General features: G+C 41.5%; 1 long non-coding RNA gene across 1 annotated transcript; it reads left to right on the forward strand.

The window, feature by feature from the left end:
* Nucleotides 1–12,331: 12,331 nt before the first annotated feature.
* On the forward strand, nt 12,332–15,068 carry LOC140483483 (uncharacterized). Its single transcript, XR_011961974.1, has 3 exons — nt 12,332–12,412; nt 14,247–14,321; nt 14,799–15,068. It is a non-coding gene; the product is annotated as an uncharacterized lncRNA (long non-coding RNA).
* The last annotated feature ends 8,579 nt before the right edge of the window (nt 15,069–23,647 follow it).

Raw genomic sequence — 23,647 nt, forward strand, 5'->3', positions numbered from 1 at the left:
TGCCTGAAGACACTTGTGAACATATCATTTATGTTCCCATGTTGGCCTCCATCAAGATTTAAATTTGGAATATGCATGCTGCCTGCTCCTGTTGTCAATTAGCTGACAGCCCACCACCACTCTGGCAAGATGTTTTAGGGTTGCAGAGTTTTGTATCCATCAGTTTCGGGCCATTAATCTCTGTCCATACTCTGATGTTTTCAAACGCTAACCTGCAGATAGTCCAGTATAGTAGATACACTAAGTTAAATCCTGTCATTAATAGGTTGGATGCTGTTCCTGACAAATTCTGCTAAACATCACATTAACTTAGGGCTGAAATTCCAATTTGCTGAGATGGATGAGCAAATTACTCTTTGGTGACTATCAGAGTACAGCTGGAGCTAAAGACCTGAGGTTTTGTATGCTCCAGAGACATTGTAACAGGTTTGTAAACCCATGGTAATGGAAGACTTCAAGGTATTGACTGAAACATAGGACTGAGATGATGACTATATCAGACTTTGTTTGGATTGACTATAGGGCAGCTTTCACAACTTGCAGACAAGTTGCCACATATTGATGAGGAACGTCTTGCAGAGTCAGCAGAATAGAGATTACAGTAGATTTTCTGAAATAACAGATAAGACAAACATCTATAATCAACAATCATACTTTTATCCTTCCCCAAAACATTAGCTGCTTGTTTTATTAAAATCCAAGACCAACCAGTCATTGGAATCAATTTAAAAAATATAGTACAGTTCATTATGCCATGGATATAAACAGATGAAATGTCCATATGTTACTTTTGCTTTGGATTGCTCCAAAAAAGGTGTCATATAAATGCTTCCAATTTTCTCCCATTCAAAATGAACACCATTCCTTTTGCAGCTGTATTTCAGAATACTTGCTTCACCACTATGAGTATGGTGCTGGAAAAGCACAGCAGGCCATCCAGCATCCGAGGAGCAAGAGAATTGACGTTTCGGGCATAAGCTCTTCATTAGGATTCCTGATAAAGGGCTCATGCCCGAAATATCGATTCTCCTGTTCCTCAGATGCTGACTGACCTGCTGTGCTTTTCCAACACCACGTTCTTGACTCTGATCTCCAGCATCAGCAATCCTCATTTTCTCCTCACCTCTTACGAGAACAGTCAATTTTGTCATAAAGGTGACTGAAACTGTTGAATAGTGAATGGAAGCAGTCATTCCTTGTTATAATGAGAAGTTAATAAATTCTTGGTGTAGAGCAAAGCCATATATTTTATCAAGGGCAAATTAATGCCCTTGAATGCTGGTCTTAGTCACTTTAAACGGACAAGAAGAAATTATATTTCTAGCATTTCAAAAGTCTGCCAAAGATAAACTTATAGTAGGTTGTCCACAATTATGCAGCTGTTATTGATACAGCACTTGTTTAACGATGGTTGCAGTCAATTGTGAGCACAGTTTCTGATTGTTTGTTTCATACAGGAGAGGCTCAACATAAATCTATAGTTTAGAACTTACAAACTTCAGCTGCTACTTGTTTTAAGTTCCTGCCATAGAAGGAAGGCCTATGGTCACAATGAGTTCGACATATGAGCTTTGGACGTTCTCCATAATGGTTTGATGTGACGTTCTATCTGGCCTGCCTTTTGCCTTCTTCGAAGCTTATGTTGTTGCTTCCGAGAGCCACCCACTCTCCTTACAATTACTACTATGACACAAGGATTTAATAGTCATCAAAGAGCTGGAAAAAAAATTCAGTGTGCATTGAAACTAACCAACTCCTTTAAATTATTTACAATTAGTAAAATGAAAACGTCAAGTTGAAAGATTTGGAATCTGGTTACGTCATTCTTTGAGGTTGACGTAGAAAATCTATACAATGAATTTTCATTTTCCATGATTAATGACTACAAGATTTCTGGTTAAATTTACTTAGGTATTATAATGAGCTGTTTTACTGATACTCATTGCTATAAAGATCATTTAAGTTAAAAACATTAGTAATCATTTCGGATATGATATGTAGATAAAGTTTAAAAAATCACACAACACCAACAGGTCCAACAGGTTTATTTGGAAGCACTAGCTTTTTGAGCGCTGCTCCTGATGAAGAAAACTAGTGCTTCTAAATAATCTTGTTAGATTATAACCTGGTGTTGTGCAATTTTTAATTTTGTACGCCCCAGTCCAACACTGGCATCTCCAAATCGTGATTATGCAGATAAGATTTTTAGCTTTCTGGGATACCTAAACACACATAAGCAGCAAAATCTGGCTCTGTAGCAGCTCATATTGATTGCCACATTAAAAAAGGGTAAAGGTGCAAGCAACCTGTAGCTCAGCACGAGTCATGCGGAGTGAGCAGATCTTTAGACATGCCAGCAATAATTCTTTGCGCTATCTATCAGATTAAATGTTGCATATCTTGAAAATACTTCCTCTTAACTATTTAGCAGCTTGAGGGAAACTTCTTTGTGGCTTTGAAAGTGTTCGTGAAAATACTAGAGGATGTTTTCTTGAGGGAATTGATGGAAGTTCATGTACAGAAACAAAAAGACTAGCTCTTTGTAAGGTGTGATGTGAATTTGAAAGGCATCTGAGCCTTAGGCGATAACTGTAGTTCCTCTTGAACTGGAAAAGGACACAGAAATGGTGAACAGGCAGTGGAGGGGGGAGCTGCTGGCAAAGACTGGAGGAAGATTCTCAAAAGAAAGCAATAGCTCCCCAGAGTCTTCAAAGAGGACTTCTCCGAGCTGTACCTCAGCTCAGAAAAGTATCTAGCTGAGACACTGAAACTGTGGCACCTCTTTGAACTGAATCGGTAGTAACAGACAGGGACAAGGCTGGTGGTGCAAGTGGCCAGCAAAGTCATCACAGCCTTCAGATTATACACCAGCGAATCCTTCCACGCTTGATCCAGCAATGATTTGGAGATGCTGGTGTTGGATTGGGGTGTACAAAGTTAAAAATCACACAACACCAGGTTATAGCCCAACAGGTTTAATTGGAACCACTAGGTTTCGGAGCACCACTCCTTCATCATCACCTGATGAGGGAGCGTCGCTCCAAAAGCTAGTGTGCATCCAATTAAACCTGTTGGGCTATAACCTGGTGTTGTGCGATTTTTAACGTTGATCCAGCAATATCGTCAACATTCATTCATTTTACATTCCATGCACTACTGCATCAAGGAGATCACTGAGGCCCTATGAAAGAGAAGGGGTGACTTTATTGTCTCCTGAACAGTGAAGAGTAGGCAAGTGTCTTTTCCAGGGTAGCAGGTTTTCCAATGGAGCAGGGAGATGGGCTGGTCACATCACAGCTGAAACTGTGTAGAAACTGAGAAAGATAGGAATGAGACTTACAGCTGTGATATGGGTATGAGAGTGAGGGGGTATTTATGAATGTTCGACATGAGTCCTGATTACCATAGATACTGATGGCTGAGTGACTTAGGGCAGGGGTAGGAGGTGGGAGATGTGATACATCGAGCAGTGTTTGAGGTTACTGTCGTACTCAGCAGGAGATGGGATTTGGGTATGTTGTGGTTACTGATACAGCAGGCGGCAGATGGGATCTGGTAATGTTTGAGGTTACTGGTACAGCAGGTGGCAGATGGGATCTGGTAATGTTTGAGGTTGCTAGTACAGTGGGTGGCAGATGGGATTTGGGCATGTTTGAGGTTACTGCTATAGCAGGTGGCAGATGGGATTTGAAGGTGTTTGAGGCTAGTGGTACAGTGGGTGGGAGAGACGATTTGAAGGAGTTTGAGGTTAGTTGTATAGTAGATGGGAGATGGGATTTGAAGGTACTTGAGATTACTGGTGCAGTGGGTGGGAGGTGGGATTTGAAAGTGTTTGAATTATTGGTGCAGTGGGTGGGACTTGAGATTTGTAGATGTTTGAGATGCTGATGCTAGGGGTACGAGAGAAGATTTTAAGGTCTTTTAAGTACATTTCTTTAAAAAGCTTTAATCTATCAAATAAGGTGATTGTTTTCTTTTATCATTCTTTTCGGCTTCCTATTAATTATTTTTCCTTTAGTTTCTGCAGGCCTTTTCTCCAAAAGGTGGGAGTTGCTTCTTGAGGTTTGTTTTCAAATGTGCCTATTCTGTTCCATTTCCCCCAAGTTCACATGTTGTATCTTACAGATATGAAGTCAATGTTGACAGGCTAGTCAGCAGCTAGCCCTTGGCCTAGCCTTCTGATATGAGCAGACTGACTTCAGCCAGGAATTGCTGATTAGTTATCAACAAGGGAAACCTGTTTCTAAGGAATCATAAATTTAAGAGGGAGATGAGGAAGAATCTTTCATCTCTGAAGTTGGTGGATCTATAGGAGTCTGTCAAGGTTAAATATATTCAAGACTGAGGTAGATTTTTAATCAGTAAAATGATGAAAATAAGGCAGGAAAGGGGAGTAGAGACTGATTGGATCAGCTCTGAGCATATTGAATGGCAGTGCAGTCTCAACGGGCTAAGCAGGAATGCGTCATCCAGTCCTTCAGGCCTGCTCCAGCACTCAATATGATCATGACTGATCATTCAACGCAGTACAATTGGTTCTGCTATAACGTGGTAGTTCTGTTCTCATGCAATCCCATGTCATAAGAAAATCGTGTAATCGCAGCACCATTTAAATAATGAGGCTGGAATCACGTTATAACCAATACAGACCTTAAAAGTTTGCGCTTTAGAAACAGTGTCCTCAATTCGTCAATTGTATTATAGCAAACTCGCATTTACAAAATGCCCATTATCATGGAATGACTTGTCTTCTGTTCTCACTTTCGCTCCAAGACCCTTCAACCCCTTTAGCTCTAGGAACTATCCTTAACTCCTTCTTGAAAACATTCAACATTTTGGCCTCAATCTCTTTCTGTGGCAGAGACTTCCACAGGCTTCCCCATTCTCTGGGTGAAGACATTTCTACTCATCTCAGTTTTAAACAGTTTACCACATATCCTTAGACTGTGACCCCTGGTTCTAGTTTCCCAATGATTGGAAACATCCAATCTGAATTTACCCTGTCCAATCCTGTTATAATTTGATACGGTTTATGAGATCCCTTTCACCCTTATTCCAGTGACATAGCCCTAACCAAACCAGTCTCTCTTCATACATCAGTCTTGCCATCCTAAGAATCAGTCTGGTAAAGCTTTGTTGTACTATATCCTTAACACATCCTTCATACTGCATACATTACTTAGGTGTGGTCTCACTAAGAGCGTGTACAAGACTGCCCTGTTCAATTGACCTACTCCTGCTCAAACATCTTATGGAAGTTACAGGTGCCATGGATAGAAGATGCAATTTGATGATGTTTGAGGCAGGAGATGGGATTTGAAGATGAATTCACTGACCTTGATCTCATTCTTGAGCTTTTTGAAAAATAAGTAGAAGTTCAAAGCCACTCTTCAGACACTGATTATCATGACTATCTGGTCCCTTCACAAAACGGGGCTTGAAGGACTCCTGATAAATTACAGGAAGATTACCTCTCTCTACGGTCTTGTACTCCTCCCTTCCACATCTCATAGTAAGGCCTTCAGCATTCAGCTGGAGAACTTCAGAATACTCTCTCTGGCCTCCTGCCTTTTCCTGCAGTTTCTTCCCACGGAGAATCTCTCTCCAATTCATGTCTACCCCCTTCTGCAATTAGAAAGACCCCTTTTTAAGGAAGGAAACACATACAGACCATTGAAGGCAGTCCAGTTTACCAGACTGACACCAGATGCAGAGGGAATGCCTTATGAAGAGAGGTTAAATAGATTGGGCCTGTACTCATTGAAATATCGAGAAATGAGAGGCAACCTGTTAAAATACACAAGATATTTGGGGACTGCACTGGACGGATGCAGCACGGTTGTTTTCCTTGTGGGAGAGTCTCGGACCAGAGGACATAACCTCAGAATAAGTGGTCACACATTTAATACAGATGTTTAGTCAACAAGTGAATTAAGGAATGTGGAGAAAAAAACAGGAAAGTGGATTTGAGGATTATCAGATAAGCCATGGTCTCATTTAATGGCAAATCAGACTTGATGGGCTGAATGGCCTACTTCTACTTCTATGTCTTATGATCTTATGGTCTTAAGTGCAGCCTGGCTTTAAGAACTGCAGACAAGCTTTATTTGCAGTTATTCCTGATGAAGGGCTTATGCCCGAAACGTCAATTCTCCTGCTCATCGGATGCTGCCTGACCTGCTGTGCTTTTCCAGCACCCCACTCTCAACTCTGATCTCTAGCAGCTGCTGTCCTCACTTTCTCCTTTAACTGCAGTTAGCCTTTTACCTACCTGGGTTCCCTGCTAAGTGGACAGCATAATGTTGACCGATTGCCATCAAAACTTGCATCGGGCACAAGGTGATTGTGCACCTGAATGCCTACATCAGCTAATGGTTTAGTCCATTACATCTGATTTGATGTAGTTTTTCCCATTTGTTGAAATTTGCTGCATTAATATTAAACAGCAGCATTTGTGTAAGAGAAATCACTGAACTTAAAAAGGATAATTCATTATTCACTTCCTCCATTAGTCACCATTAATCAAATTGATTTCAGACAGTTTCAAGCAGTTGGCCACATCATTTGTCGTTTCAAATTTTTCTCCTCTTCCATAGCATTTTTCATTTCGTGGATTAGGTACAGGCATTGTACTGGATGGTAAAATGACATATCCAAGAGATGAGTGTTTTGATTTAAATAGAAAGTTAAAGTACATGATCAAAATAAAGAAAGTAACATAGTTTCCCTTTTATAGTAACATACATTAACTGGGAATTGCATCGAGGCTGGCCAATCTTATTTCATGTCAGAGTTCTCTAGACCTATGGCCAATAAATGGAAGAAACTTTGCAATACTAAAATCGACAAGCTAGAAAAACATCATGCAGTTCTATTGCTTGATAGTTTTTATGAAAGACAATTTTTGAGACAATTTAATGCCTCAATAATTACCTTCTTTTAGCATTGCTATTGTTGATAAAACAAAATAAAATTTCCTCTAAACTGCCTGAAATATGTTTCCCATTAATTTAGAAGCACACCTTTTATCATATCAATGTGGCATTTTCTTCTCATGTCCAACTATCCTTGTGATTATTCTCAAGGGATTTTAAAATCACAATACTAATGACAACTCCAAAGATATGGGTGCTATTTGCTGAGGGGCACGACTGACAGTGAACATCTGAATAGTTTCGTAAATCATTCAGCCTGACCTGCCACAAGTTGGCTAGGCTGATTAGCTAGTGGGTAATATCTATTCCACAGAGAGTTAAGAAAAATCCTGCAAATAAAATTCAATAGAACAGCCTTGTATTTTGAATTAACCCTTTAGAAATGTTTTCCAGGTGCATAGTATGGCATTGTATTGTGTAGAATTATTTTGAAGTTATGATGCAGAAACTGTGCAGGCTACTTGGCTCATCTGATCAATGCTCCACATGGACATTTACTCTCCCCCATTTCATCTAATCTATCAGCACGTTCATCTGTTTCTTTCTTCCTCTTGTACTTATCTAGCTTCCACTTCAATGGCATTCACCTCAATCACTCCATGAGATAGAAAGTTCAATATTTTACCCACTTTCTGAATGATGCAGATCTTTTTGGATTTATTATTGACTATAATGATGAAATCCATTTTGGTTTGTATCCATTTCTCGTCTGCAAGCCAGAAATCTGTGAATATCATAACGTTATTGCAATAGGATGTTTCAATGGTAACTATATTCAATGACAAAGACAATGACAAAGGTTGTTGCAATATTTCCAAATGGTCATCTAAAACATTCCAAGCATTGCTGAACAGATAATTTTAGTGAATTGTGTGGACGGCATCAGAGGAGAAAGTTGCAACCTATGGCTGCTAGTCAGTCGGGTTGATAGAGACAGAGAGAAGAGATTCCATCCAGAAATGTTACTGCTGTAGCAAGCTCCAAGAACTTAGAACACGGGAGAAGTCTTGGAGCCAATAGGTACAAGCTATGTGTTGTGGTTAGAGCTGGGAGCAGTGGGGGTTCAGGCGATGCTTTCAAAAAATTAGTAAATCAATTCAGCTGAGCATGGTGGTGAAGGAAACCCACAAGTCACATTGGCTTATGAAACATTAAAACATGGAGAAACCTGGGAACAAAAGCAATTTGATGTTAGTTAGCTGTGGACAAGTTAGTATTTGGGGGTTTTGCTGAGACTTCCATTGGATTGTGTCTTGACTGTATTTTCCATTGATGTGCCCTGAGGGATGTTCTCCTATTGTTTGTCAGTCACTTGTGTTTATTTTGGAATTATTAATTCCAGAAATTGGAATATAAGCCAATATGTCCTGTAATTTGTCAACACTGTTCTAACTTTCTACCATAAAATTTACTTTAGTTGGTTCAGTAGTGTGCAGCCTTATCCTTTTACCCATTTACAAAGTAGCCAGGATTTCATACTTTGTCTACTTTGGAAGCAGTGAGCAGAATCTTGCCAAGCTTTTAATGACAAAGGTTACCTCAAGAAATCTCAAAGAATTGCATGAAAGCCTGTTCTCAATGTTAAAAGCAACAAGTCAATTTTCCCAACAGATGAATAACCGCAACCGCGTCCTCCCTCCTCAACCAATTTTTTTGAGTGATCTTTTGAACACCTTGCTACAAGCCCTTTCCTTGTTCCTATGAACATAGAATATAACTAGCATTTTGGAGAAGTTAAATTTAGAAACCAACAATGGAACTTTAATCCTATAACCCTTTAGAATTGCTTGTTCTCAGAATGTTACAATGTTCACTGATTACTCTCTCTGACAGCACAAAAATGGACTGAGAAAGTGAGGTTAGTCTGTTTCCATGATGTATGACTCTATGACTTGAGGTATAGGGAGAGTTTGAATAGGTTGGGGCTGATTTTTCTGGAGCATCAATGGCTGAGGGGTGACGTTATAGAGGTTTATAAAATCACGAAGGACATAGATAGGTCTTTCTCTGGGATGGGGGAGTCCAGAACTAGAAGATGTAGGTTTAGAGTGAGAGGGGAAAAATTTAAAAGGGACATAAGGGGCAATTTCTTTCATGCCGAGGGTGGTATATGTATGGAATGAACTGCCAGAGGAAGTGGTGTAGGCTGGCACAATTACAACATTTAAAAAGCATCTGGATAGGTCTATGAATAGGAAGGGTTTAGGGGGATATGGGCCAAGTGCTGGAAAATGGAACTAGATTGGGTTGGGATATCTGGTCATCCTGGGCGAGTTGGATCAAAGGATTTGTTTCCATGCTGTACACCTCTTTGACTCTATGACTCCTCCCTGACAAACCAATCCAGAATGGTAGCCACTTCCCAAACCCTTTCTTAAAGGAAGACCTTCTGATTTAATCGTCAAAAGGTCACTATGTTACCAATGCAGCTACTACTCACTGACAGTTACATTTTCAAAAGAATTTTGAGCCTCTACTATTTGATTTATTTTGCAGGTGAGTTGTTCTCCTGTGATACTATTTGCAACAAACCAATGTTTCTGTCCTCTACTTCCTCCAGGGCTGGAAACTCTTTCCTTCTGCTGAGATTACACTGACCTAGTTGGCCAGGGTGACACCTCCATTTTGAAGTGGGTACGATGAGTCAAACCAATGTGTGTCATTTCATTCCACTGCTGGTCCTGGGGAAAAAAAAAGGAAGCATCACTTCTTCATTGTCTAGTTCATCCTGATTCCTGGTGAAGGGCTTATGCCCGAAACGTCGGTCTTCCTGCTCTTCGGATGCTGCCTGACCTGCACCACACTCTCAACACCCATCGTCTAGTTCATCCTAAGCAGCTCTGTAATGCTGGATGTTTTGCTCTACGGTCTGTTCGCTGGGATGCACACCAAGACACATATCAACTGTGCTTGGAGGACCATCAACTTGGTGAAAGACATCCTTTGGTCTGCCCCAAACGTGTTGGTCTTCCAGAACAAGAAGTTGACAGTTATGTAAGACAGGGAGAGAGAACGCGTTCTCAAAAAGCCCTTGAAATAACTCAACATGACTCGGACTTAGTCAACAAAAAGAAACATAAGATTTGCCTCTGTGTCCTCTGACAGAGATTAATGCTGCAAGGATACACTCCTCAAGCACTTGCTTTCTACACTCACGGTTGAAGATCAGCTGCTTGGGCGGTGTATCAAAACACTACAGAAAGTGGCAGCCTGGAAATCAGCAGGGTTGTTGTGTCAAACCAAAGTTCCATCTCCCAGAAAGAAAAACCTTTAAACCTGCCAAATGACGCATACTGGTCTGACTCACCTTGTCCACTTCAAGGTGGGGGTCCTGACTGTTCCTTATACAAAGTGTTATTTTCACTGATTGTTTCGTAAGGCAAAGATCTGTTCAGGAAAGAGGATCAGAAATAACACACTGTATCTCATTCAAATGTTTAAGGATTTAAGAGACAAGAAGAACCTCAAGTATCTTTGTGGTGACTGTCTGCGTGGAGGTTACACTATTCTCCTCATGTCTGTTTGGGGTCCTCTGGGTGCTCTGGCCTCCTCCCGCAATCCAAAGATATGCAGGTTAAGTGGATTGGCCATGCTAAATTGCCCATAGTGTGTAGGGATGTGCAGGCTACGTGGATTAGCCATGGGAAATGTAGGGTTACAGGGATAGGGTAGGGGGGCTGGGTATCAATGGGCCAAATGACCTGCTTCTACACAAGGATTCAATGATTCCATAGGTGAGCAAATAATCTGAGTAAAATTTGATTCAACTTTGCATTAGCGAGTTATATGATTTGCTGAAGGTATCTAAGTTTTATTTTGTTCTGATGTCCAAATTATATAATATGAAGATGCCAAGATAACCCCTTCCCCCAAAGTAATAAGAGGATGAGAGGAAAACAGCCTGATCAAGATTAAGTCACCGATACAGCCTTATTAATCATGGGGTGGTGCTTCCTGTAATCTTACTATGGCATAAGATGTGCAAATCAATACTGATTTCTAGAAGTGGGTCAATCAGAATGAAATAGCAAACATATTACAAAGGGAAACAAATCAGGAAGCTTTGTAACTTCACAATTACCCTCCTGCGTGCTAAACAATTGGAACAGCCTGAAGATCAATTTCAACCTTTACTTAAAACCTAGCTGATGCTGAAATCTTTACTGCAATTGAGTGACTGCCTATGGCTCAGTTTCTAACTTTATCGCCTATTGACAGCCAGAATTAGATACACACTTCGCAACACAAAGGTCTGAGGTGTTTACTGAAAGCCCAAGAGACGGGCTAATGAACTGAACCAGATGCAAGGTGAGAAATTTTTTTCATACATGCAGCCATTTATGATGATCTGACATTCACCGATGAAAGGGTGGCAGAAGCTGATTTAATAGTAAGTTTCAAAAGTAAATTGGATAAATACTTGAGGGGGAGCAATTTTGGAGAATTGTAGTGAAAGGTTAAGAGAGTGGGACTAATGGGATAGCGCTTTCATAGCACAAATGGCTGCCTGGCCTCTTTCTGTGGTGTAAGTGAGGACTGCAGATGCTGGAGATCAGAGTCAAGAGTGTGGTGCTGGAAAAGCACAGCAGGTCAGGCAGCATCCGAGGAGCAGGAAAATCGATGTTTCAGCAAAAGCCCTTCATCAGGAATGAATAACGTCAAAATATGTCATCAAACGTTTATCTATGTTGAAATTCAATTCACAATTCTGAAAGTTTATTAATGCCTTAGCATGAATGGATGCAGTCTTGTTCAGTATTACTTATAAACCTCTCAATTTAAAATTGAATTAAGTTCAGGAGCAATCCTAACATACAGCCTTGTTTTGAGAGCAGATTTTAAAGTGAATATGAAACACAACCATTCTTACTGGTTGTCTTATAATTACTAAAAAGTTATTGCTTCCTGTTGACGGCATCGTGGCCCAGTGGTCAACACTGCTGCCTCACAATGCCAGGGACCAGGTTTCATTCTAGCCTCGGGGAAATGTCTGTGTGGAGTTTGCACGTTCTCCCTGTGTCTGCGTGGGTTTCCTCCAGGTGCTCTGGTTTTTTTCCCACAGTTCAAATATGTGCAGGTTAGGTGGATTGGCCAAACTAAATTGCCCATGGTGTTCAGGGAGCCAGACGGATCAAGAAGCACACATTTGCAAAATCTTAGATGTAGTGGCACAGAATTAATAAAGAATAAATACAAAGACATTCACTTCTATGTGGATGGAATTAAAAAGCAAAGACATAATGTTAATTCTGTATACAAATGTGGTTACAACATACATCAAGTTGTGCACATATTAGAGGCCAGATTGTAAAAGGATTTGGATTAACTGAGTAGGTGGGAACATTATAAGGAATTATATCATAGCTAAGAGGTTATGCTTATAATAGACTGGTGCACTTTTCTCTAGAATGAAGAAGGCTGAGAGGTGACCTGATAAATGAAAATTGTACGATATCTGTGATGCAGAATCCACCAAGGTGAGTGTATTTGCATTGATGAAGGATACATATGAGTTATATAACTCTGCTTTGTCAGTGTGCAGCTCCCACTGGGAGGCTACACTGCCTCCTCTCTCATCTCTTGTTGCACCTCCATCAATGTCCCTGTGGGAGATTAAAGACATTCATTTGTGCTGTGTGCAAGTGAAAGACTATTGATTGAGATAGAGTAGCAGAATGATACAGCACAGGAAAAGGCAGTTCTGGCCTTTTAAGCCTGTTCATCACAAGAGTGATAAAACCACAAACTTCAGGGATTCTTTTCCAGCTAAATGATCTTGAACGCATCAAAGCTTTTCTCATTGAAGAACATTTTGTACAATCATGTGTTCATTCCTTGCTGCTGTTTCCAGAGATATGAAATACAAGAATATAATTCACAGAAATGTGGTGTTGTCTCAATCTGGCATCATATTCCTTTCTTGAGGCTCTTTTTCATCATTCAGACTCCTGTGGTGTCATCCATGACAGCAAATTTGGAAAGAACGCAATGTGTTTGTGCGTTTCAGTCATTGGCAACAAGATTGATGTTGAATACACTCTTTCTCTCAACAGATGTTGGCCAGTTAGCCACTGGAGCAAGGCCATGTACGGAGGCTATTTCATTCTCATCGAGCAGCAGCAACTCAGCTCATATCCAGCTTGCTCGTAAATTTTTATTGTTGGATATCCCACAGGGCTTATAATAAACCTACTGGAAGTTTTTAAGAGGGGAAACCTAACTAATGTTACCACAGCTTTAGTTATTCTTGGTCAGATCTGAAGGGTCATGACGTTTAGCCATCTTTTGGTTCTTTGTGGTGACAAACATCAATGTTGTTTGAAATATTTATCAATTGTAGCAAATTGATGCAACATCCCATCTGACAATATTTGATTTGCCAGTGAATAGGCTAATTACTGGAAACACAATCTGCTTAAAAATCCATATGAAAAGACATTGTTGTTGTATTTTACAAACATGTAACATACAGTTGACACTTCGTATCATTTATTATTATTTTCGAATATTTATTCATGGGATAAGGGCATCACTGACTAGGCCAGCATATATCACTCATCCATAATTGACCAGCGGTTAAGAGTCAACCACGTTGTTGTGTATCTGGAGTCACATGTAGACAAGACCAGGTAAGGATGGCAGTTTCCTTCCCTAAAGGGCATTAGCGAATGAGATGGGTTCTTCTGATAATTGATTCATGGTCATCTTTAGACTCTTAACTCCAGGTGTTTAATTGAATTCAAATTCTACCACCTGCTGAGGTATGATTTGAACTTGGGTCCCTAAAACATTATTGGAGGTAATAGCCATGTGATAATACCACCAAGCCATCACTTCACCATTGCATTCCTATTCAAACAAAATGGTGAACACAAGGCAATCATTCAGTGAAATCTTACACAAACATATTCTGGAAACACAAGAGTTGAAGTTAATTCATTTGCATATAATGTTATTGTATCATGTAGACACAGGCCATTTGGCCTATCAAGTCCACACTGACCCTCTGAAGAGCATCCCACACAGACCCACCCCATCCTTTTTTTCCCTTAGCTAATTCACCAAGTCTGCACACCTTTGGACTGTGGGAGGAAACTCATGCAGACAAAGGAAGAGTGTGTACACTCCCAGACACAGACAGGGTGAAATTAAACTTAAATCCCTGGCACTGTGAGGCAGTAGTACCAACCACTGAGCCACTATGGATGCACATCCATTTCTGAACTATCTTTAAATTGTATAAGAGTTGTTTAGTACGGCCAAGCAGCAAAAAGAAACTTGTGGCATCCAATGCATGTCTTTTTATTGCAGATTATTGAAACAAAGAGCTTGATAGAACAGTCACATTCCCAAGGCAGGTGTATGAAAGTGCTACAGAACTAAAAGGTGAGGAGTTCACATATGTAGACCTTGAGAGAGTAAGTCAAACAAGTGAAAACTTCCTCAGGATTTGGCGAACATGGATAACCTCTCACTGCCTCTTTAAACACGGAGGTCACAAGCAGCAACCACAGCCGGAATGCTGATGCTCAAAGTTACTGTGGTTTCACTTCCAGCTGCATTGAAAATTAGACCTCCTGAAAAAAATAATTTCTATGCACCAAGAATGCAGTACAAGAAGTAAAATATCCATGTTACAATTAGCTGAAATGTCATTGCTGCAGATTCCTATTTCTTAAACAAAAGACTTCTTCAAAGTGGATTCTTTAATTCTGTTTTACACATAAAGTAACAAGGCATTCTTTCAATAGCAGTCCTTAGAAAGTTCAGATTACATACTGGCCATGTGCTTATTGTGGATCAATTTTGGCTTGTGGCATGTTTTAATGCATCCGTGTTGAAACGGTTTCTCTAATTTTACAGTTACCAATAACAGGACCATCCTAAAAGAGAGGTTCGAGAGGTTTCTAGAAAGGTAACCTCAATTCCAAACCATAGGGCCTGGATAGTGAGGCGTGGAGAGAGCTGCCCTGGTTTATGCGGAGATTCACTTTGAGCAGGGGTCTGTGCTCGAAGGGATGTTTCCAGGGACACATACAGAAATAAATGTCAACTGCTCCTGGAGCACCACCAAATGGGTGATCTGCTGAAAACTTGCTGCTTTTCCAGGACAAGGAGTCATCCTCAAGTGAGCATTGCTGACTGGTAATTCCCGAGTCCAGGATTATGTGCTGAGGGATACCTAAAGGCACAATGGGGAAAGGTTGCTGCCCAGTTATAGTATACTGAAGTCTGGGAAAGTCATATCTCTCACACTGTCTGTGTCACAAAGAATGGGTGATATAAATCACGAGTATCGAAAATTATTGATCTATCTCCAAGCAAAACATTGCAGAGAAATAATTTTTAATCCATTGAGTTTTCTGTAATTTGTAATGTTTTGCTTGGTCTGCATAACTGATGTGGAAAGTATTTGCTAAATATGAAGATTGTTAGAAGCGAACACGTTTATTTTTTTCTTGGAAGTCCTGTACTGTTCAATTTAAAATGTCTTGTGTTCAAAAGTTTTATGAATTGAGTAAAATTGTTGCAAAACATGGTTGGGTTGGTGGTGTGATGAAGATTGAGGATATGTTGAAGGGTGAAGAGCTGGAAGAGGACTTGATGAGATGGAAATGTTTACAGAGCTAATGATTTGGCTGTGGGGGAATCTTTAATCCAATAATAATGTGTATCTTGCTACAATCATTGATAAAGCTGACAATTCTCACAATGTGTTACTATAATTAGGAAACATTGCCTTCCATGCACAACTGAAAGATAGTTTCACAAATTCTGCTGCAAAAACAAATCTGTTTCCATTAACAGATTTGGATTTCTCTGGGGCAATCCAGCAGATTGTTATAGATACACACAGACACACGCGCACACTCTCTTTCTCTCTCTCTCTCTCTCTCTCCATATTCTTGAATAGATGGGTGCACACACAAACACAAGAGAGATGGAGTTTAAAAATAGGGAGGTTATGTTGCAGCTCTATAGGGTGCTGGTGAGGTCACATCTAGAGTACTGTGCACAATCTTGGTCTCCTTAGCTGAGTAAGGATGTACTGGCACTGGTCAAGGTGCAGAGGAGGTTCACTAGGTTGATTCCAGAATTGGAGAAGGGCTTATTGCCTGAAACATCGATTCTCCTGCTCTTTGGATGCTGCCTGACCGGCTGTGCTTTTCCAATGCCACACTCTCACCTCTGATTCCAGAGTTGAGAGAGTTGGTTATGAGGAAAGATTAAGTAGACTGGGATTATACACATTGGAATTTAGAAGAATGAAAGGGGATTGTATAAAATTACAAAGGGAATATTTAAGATAGAAGCAGGGAGTTTGTTTCTTCTGGCAGGTGAACTACAACTAGGAGACATTGCCTCAAAATAGGACTGAGTTGAGGAGGAACTTCTCCACCTAAAGAGTTGCAAATCTGTGGAATCCCCTGCCCTGCGAAATAGTTGAAGCTACCTGTTGAATGTTTTTAAGGCAAAGATAGATAGATTTTTGAACAGTATAGAAATTAAGGGCTCTGCTCAGCAGCTGGTAAGTGGAACTGAGGCTACGAACAGGTCAGCCATGATTCAAAGTGGAGGAAGCTGAACAGGTTAGATGGACCACTCCTGCTCCTGTTTCTTATGTACGATAACAACCAACATTTTTCTCATTATTGAATTAGAAACTCATCTGCACAATATACCATCTTCAATATTCTTCCAAGTTTGCCACCAAGGAGATATTGGGAGAGAAAGGGGTAGGGGAAAAGGGAAAGGGAGAGGGCGGAATTTGCAACGAGTGGAGGAGGAGAGGCCAGGGAGAAGGAGGAGCTAGTGCTGAGTGGAGGGCTGAAGGGGAAGCAAGTGAGAGGAAAGGAGAGGCATCAGGAGTGGCGGTGAGGGAGGAGAGGTGATTGACGTGGAGGGCAGGAGTGCCTAGCTGACCCATTTATGTGAGGAAAGAAAAGTTCAAACCCTCAGCTTACACCTGTGTGTGTTTGCTGATTTCAGCCTCAGTCGCTGCTCGACCATGGGAAAAGGTGGTGAAAATTGGCTGATGATCCCACTGGAACAGACCATGTGTGGAAATAAAAGACATCTGATAATTCCTAGCCGGGGTAATACATAATAACAACATAGAAGAATAATGACTTGGCCAAAACCCCAGAGAACTGTACCCCACCAAGGACACGGTACACAGAAGAGAAGAAAATGAATGCTGAAGAAACTGGGATAATAATAAATGACAAATTAGCGAATGATTTCCTCAGAGTTATAGCTGAAAACCAAGGGAAGTCAAGCACTCTAATCAAACCTGCGCTGTATTGAACCAAGGGGTGTTAATCACAGAACCCAGTATCACTACTTTCATATTCCAGTTGATTAATTACGTACATATCATAAAACAAATCCTTAACAATTTAAACCAGAGTCTTTTGCAAAAATAAAAGTGCATTTCTTGTTGAGCACAGCTGAAATAGTACAGGCTGCACTTCTCATAACAAGAACCATATTGAGCTATGAGCTAACCCAGCCTCCCTGTCTCAATCTCTCTTTACATGGTTCCCTTTCATTATTACCAGACAAAAGGAGATTGTGCAGCATTTTGGCCTGCTGCCTCAGACACAGTCTGATTAGAGTGAGCTAAGTTAACGGCATTTCTACTCTTGGCAGCATGGTGGTTCAGTGGTTAGCATGGCTGCCTTACAGCTCTAGGGACCTGAGTTCAATTCCCCTCGGGTGACTATCTGTGGGGAGTGTGCACATTCTCTCTGTGTCTGCGTGGGTTTGCTCCAGTTATTCCCTCAGTCCAATGATGTGTAGATTAGCTCATGCTAATTTGCCCATTGAGTGTGATGATCTGCAAGCGAGGTGGGAAATGCAGGATAGCTGGGATGCTCTTCACAAGGTTGGTGTGAGCTTGATTGGCTGAATGGCCTGCTTCCACACTCTAGGGTTTCTATGATCCTTCCACCCCCTCAAATCTATGGCTTTTTTGTAAAGTTTTAGCAGTTAACAATAAAAAGAAGAAATAGTGAACCTGAACAATGCTAAATAGCATGATAGTCCATCCAGAGTTAGTTTAATCTGCTTGAAAAGCTGTCTCTCCTTCAATGACTTAAGTAGCCTTACTTCAGTTAAGGAAGATAGAATTTCATAAGATCATGAATGAGACAACTCATTAGAGAGAATATTCCAGGATTTGAAGAATCATAGCAGGAGAATATCATACTACAATTCCTAGACATTCCTATATTCTGACTTTCCCCTGAGGGAACGATACCCTGTCAACGATACCCTGTCAAGCCCATTAAGTATCCTAAATATTTCAATGAGATCAACTCACATTCTTTTAAATTCCAGTGAGTATAGTCCCCAACCTGTTCAGCCTTTGCTCACAATGTCTCCATATCAGGGATCATCTGACTGAACCTTCTCTGATCTGCCTCCAATGACGTTTTTTCTTTTCATAAAGAAAGGTATCAAAACTGCTCACAGTTCTCCAGATGTGTTTCCTCATTTCCCCTCCCCCCCCCTTACCCCAGTTCCAACCTTCCAGCTCAGCACCATCCTGATGACCAGTCCTTCCTTCCTTCCCACCTATCCACTCCACCCTCCTCTCTGACCTATCATCTTCATCCCCACCCCAATCCACCTATTGTACTCTTTGCTACCTTCTCCCCAGTCCCACCCCCTTCCCATTTATCTCTCGACCCTGGAGGCTCCCTGCCTTCAGTCCTGATGAAGGGCTTTTGCCTGAAACATCGATTTTCCTGCTCCTCGGATGCTGCGTGACCTGCTGTGCTTTTCCAGCACCACACTAATCTAAACTCTGGTTTCCAGCATCTGCAGTCCTCACTTTTGCCTAGTTCTCCTCAATGTGGTCTCACCAACATCTTGCACATTTGAGGTAAGATTTCTCTCCTCTGATGATACTCCAACCCTCCCCCCAACTTGAAATAATGGCCAACATTCCATTAGCCTTCCTAATTACCTGCTGCAGCTAAGTGCTAGCTTTCTGGGCTCCTGTTGAGGCCTGAAATAAGCAGCCACAGCACTATAAATGCTGAAATCAGCAACACTGAAAACAGCCTGAGGAAGAAAGCTGATATTAAAGCTGCAGCTCAATGAGACCCCTCCTATAAGAGGAGGAGAGACTTGTGGGTGAGCCACAATGGCAGTCATTCAGGAAGGGGAAGCACCTGGTAGATGAACAGATGCTGTAGTGACATACTAATAGAGGTGCTCTCTCTCTCTCTCTCTCTCTCTCTCCTGCAACAGCCATGTGAAAAAGCTGTGCAAGCTTCAGAGGAAAAACTAGATCTTGGAATGCAGGTTCGTAGCTCCTTGAAAGTGGAATCGCAGGTAGATAGGGTAGTGATGAAGGCATTTGGCTTGCTTTCCTTTATTGGTCAGAGCATTGAGTACAGGAGTTGGGAGGTCATGTTGTGGCTGTATAGGACACTGGTTAGGCCACTTTTGGAATGTTGTGTGCAATTCTGGTCTCCCTCCTTTCGGAAGGATGTTGTGAAACTTGAAAGGATTCAGAAAAGATTTACAAGGATGCTCTCAGGGTTGAAGGAATTGAGCTATAGGGAAAGGCTGAATAAGCTAGGGCTGTTTTGCCCGGAGCGTCGGAGGTTGAGGAGTGACCTTATAGAGATTTATAAATGACCTAAGGGGCAACTTTTTCACGCAGAGGTTGGTATGTGAATGGAATGAGCTGCCAGAGGAAATGGTGGAGGCTGGTACAATTACAGCATTTAAAAGGCAGCTGGACGGATATTTGAATAGGAAGGTTTAGAAGGATATGGGTCAAGTGCTGACAAATGACATTAGATTAGGTTGGGATATCTGGTCGGCATGGACGAGTTGGACCTAAGGTCTGTTTCCGTGTGGCATAAGATGAGCAGTACATCATGTAAGCAGGAGTTGGGAATGGAGGGAATGACAGCTGTAAGGAACCCCCATTCCAGGAATGAGGACAATTCCAGGAATATTCAATTCCATAATGCTTGATCAAACTTGCAAAGTCTGTACTAATGGAGCAACAAGGGGAGTTTTGTGGGCATCTATCAAGTGCACACCACTGGGTGGTAGATGGAGGTGTCTATCCATAGTGAGACTTTTGTTATACCATAGGCATATCATCTCATCTATTGAAAGAGTGGCCATCTTCATACTGAGCCATATGTAATAGGCCAACACATGAATGCAGGGTCAATGCAGTGACCTCCATGTCAGGTCTGCAACCTTTGGCAGCTTGGATTGGTCAGTTGCAATAGCGGCTCAGAATTGCATAGAGATTCAGGTAGTCCCATGCTCCATGCTCCAATCAATTCAATCCCTGTGACATAAATCCTCTGGGTTATGGGTCTGCCAGGTCCACATGTATGTGTGAGTAGATAGCCTCAGTCACAGGGCATGGATTCAATAATTATGTCTCTATAAGAAGGACAGAGCAGGCATCCATGTGTGGGGGGTTGGGGGGTGCGGGGGGGAGGGGGGGGGGGTGGACTGTCTTGAGGAAAGTTCCGTTGCCATGACTCCTTCCTGCAATTGAATTTTCAGTGACCCCCTGCCCGCCCCTGCTAACCAACAGGAAGTTGGGCCTCTCTGGAGGAAGGAGTCATGGAAATGGAGCATGAAGGTGTGATGGAGTCCTTCATAAGACACATTTGACAGCCTTCACAGTGTAAAGGCCAGTGCTATTTGATCAGTTTAGCTATCATGGGAATAATAAGAATATTTCCAATAGTTGTGGAAGGGACCTGGGTGTACACTGTTCTGTGTTTCAGAAGTTCCAAACAGATGGTGACTGAGGATGTGACTAATTCATGACTGCATCTGAGGTATTCCAGTGAATTCATCTTGCCACACCACAAAGGGTCATTTTGCACTGTATTCACAGCCTTCTGACCAGTCTCCAGCTGCTTGCCTTCAACACAACCTCCAGCCATGCCTATTTATTCATGCTTGCTGAAATCCAGCAGGAACCCACTCGCTGGACTCAGGAAGCCTATGAGGCTAATTAAAGAGCTCTTCAGAGCCATCTTTCCTTGAGCCCACCAGACTTTAATGGTGGTTCAATATTACTAGAACTTGCCCAGCTTCCCTGTTGGGGTTTTCAGCAGACTATGGAGGACAGAGGAAACAATGGTGGCAGAGAGGGGTTCTCATACACTAAGTGCATGATCAAGTGACATGCAATTAGAACATGAAGGGAAGGCGATGGCCTAGTGGTATTATCACTGGATTGTTAATCCAGAGACCCAGGTAATGTTCCAGTGGCTTGATTTCGATCCTCACCATGGCAAAAGGTGGAGTTTGAATTCAATAATTATCAGGAATTTAAAATCTAATAACTACTATAAAGATCCATTGCCAATTGTCAGGAAAATCCTATGTCCTTTAGGGAAGGAAACTTCCATCCTTACCTGAGCTGTCCTACATGTGATTCCAGACCCACAACAAAGTTGCATTCAGCTGCCCTCTGGGCAATTAGGGATGGGCAGTAGATGCTGCCTAGCCTGTGATGCCCTCATCCTGTCAAAGAATAAAGATGAAGCACATTGAGAAGCACGTCCATGCTTTTGCTAACGGCCATCCCCTCCTGTCACTGGCGATCTCTCCCATGACCCCTAGTCCACCCATTGACCTCTCCCCTAAGATGTCATGATGATCTCTGCTGACGATATTGGCATAGGATTGGCAGTAGCCACCATCCCCAGAAGTGCTGTCAGACTGTTATTGAGCAGCAGCTCTCAGGGACAGGATTTCTGCTCACCCCAGGTCCCCGATTGAGTAGCAGATTCCAATACTGACCAGTTAAGTGCCTGCCTACTTTGTAATCACATTGGGCCTCCCATGGAAGGATGGCCTGGTGCACCCAACCGTTCTCTAATGGATCAGAGGCTCGCCTGTGCCCACAACTAAATTCCAATCCTTGGCACAGACCCATGCTGGCTAAATTGGTTACAGAAAAGATGTTACTCACCAAAGAGTCCTATATTTTTAATTTGAAACATTTCTTTTGCCCACTCTGTTTTAAATCATTGTTCCCTGGCTTACTTATAAATGTTAATGTCCATGTATCCTTCATCATACTCAAGTTGAAGACATAAACGTGCTAAAAAGTGGAACAAACGTACCTAGGTAGAGTGACAATTTTACTTAATTCATTCAACTTGGGTTCAGTTCGGATAATTACAAGTAATGATAACCCTTGAATTATTTAAATAAGTGTATCAAGATAATTAAAGCTTACTTTAATATTTAAAGCATCTGTTACGCTATTTTGAAAGAAATATGACTGTGTAATTTGAATTGAGATAAAGTTTCTCTGTTTCTCCATCAGGTTTCAATTTACCATTCACCTCTTATAGCTCAGAGGGTAGTATTGAGCTCAGTTTTATCCCTCTGCCAGTTCCCTCCAGTTATAGATTTGTTTTAAGAGGGAAGATTCTGCAATAACATGATGGCACCAGATGTAATCAAGCAAGTTAAATAGTTTAATGGAAAATGAGCCCCTTGACCTTTGGTAATGATTCAGAATTAATCATTACCAGCAGTAACAGCAACAAACCAGTGTGTAAATTCCCATGGAGGTTTAGGCCACATACATTTGAGTGTGAAGTCTTGATTTTAGTTCAAGAATAGAAAGGTGCATATTATTATTGACAACCTAGTGATTATGTTACTGGATTATTAATCCTAAAATCTAGATTAATGATCTGGAGATATGAGTTCAAATCTCATCACACTATCAAATTGAGTCAATTCATTAAATTATGGGATAAGAAGTGAGTCTCAGTAATGATGAGCATGCAACTGTCAGACTGATGCAGAATCTATTAGATCTGTCCTTTAGGTAGATAATGTGCCATTCTTTAACTAAATTACACCATATTTGAGCCAGACTCACAGCTATGAGGTTGACGTATGCTTGCACTCTCAAGGCATAGTAAGCTACTCAGTAGTGCCAATTGGCAATGCAAATCCATAGGAATAAGACCAGCTGTAACATCTAGCATTGAGCAAGACACTAGACACTCCCAGTCTTGTCAACCCTTTAAAGACACGGAAATCTGGGAACTTGTTGAGCCACAGACTGTTTAAGGAATAGTCTGACACAGTCGTACTCACCAACCCACTCCTTACAACCAATGTCCCAGAGTCCACCATCACAATCCCTGAGCAGACCAGGCCTGCCAGAGGTACAGCATTGTGGCATACAAGAAAGAGGGAGAAGCCCCGAGAGTCAAAGAACAAAGAACAAAGAAAATTTACAGCCCAGGAACAGGCCCTTCGGCCCTCCAAGCCTGAGTCGAACCTGTCGGTCAATTCCTAAGCATTTGTTTCCCTCTGCTCCCCACCTACTCATACATGTCCAGACGCACCTTAAATGAATCTACCGTGCCTGCCTCTACCATCTCTGTTGGCAACGTGTTCTAAATGCCCACCACCCTCTGTGTGAAGTACTTGCTGCATGTAGCCCCCTTAAACTTTCCACCTCTCACCTTGAAAGCATGACCTCTCGTTATTGAATCCTTCACCCGGGGAAAAAGTTTATCTCTATCCACCCTTCATGATTTTGTAAACCTCAACATTGATTCCATTCCTCAGTAAGTTTCAAGGTATCATGTCTAACAAAAGCAAAAATCCCCTGCTGACTGTGACCTCATGTCTTCCCTTAGCTGGTGAAACAGTATGCCCATATATTGATAACCAAC

The sequence above is a fragment of the Chiloscyllium punctatum genome, chromosome 12 (assembly GCF_047496795.1).
Source record: "Chiloscyllium punctatum isolate Juve2018m chromosome 12, sChiPun1.3, whole genome shotgun sequence".
Taxonomy (NCBI): Eukaryota; Metazoa; Chordata; class Chondrichthyes; order Orectolobiformes; family Hemiscylliidae; genus Chiloscyllium; species Chiloscyllium punctatum.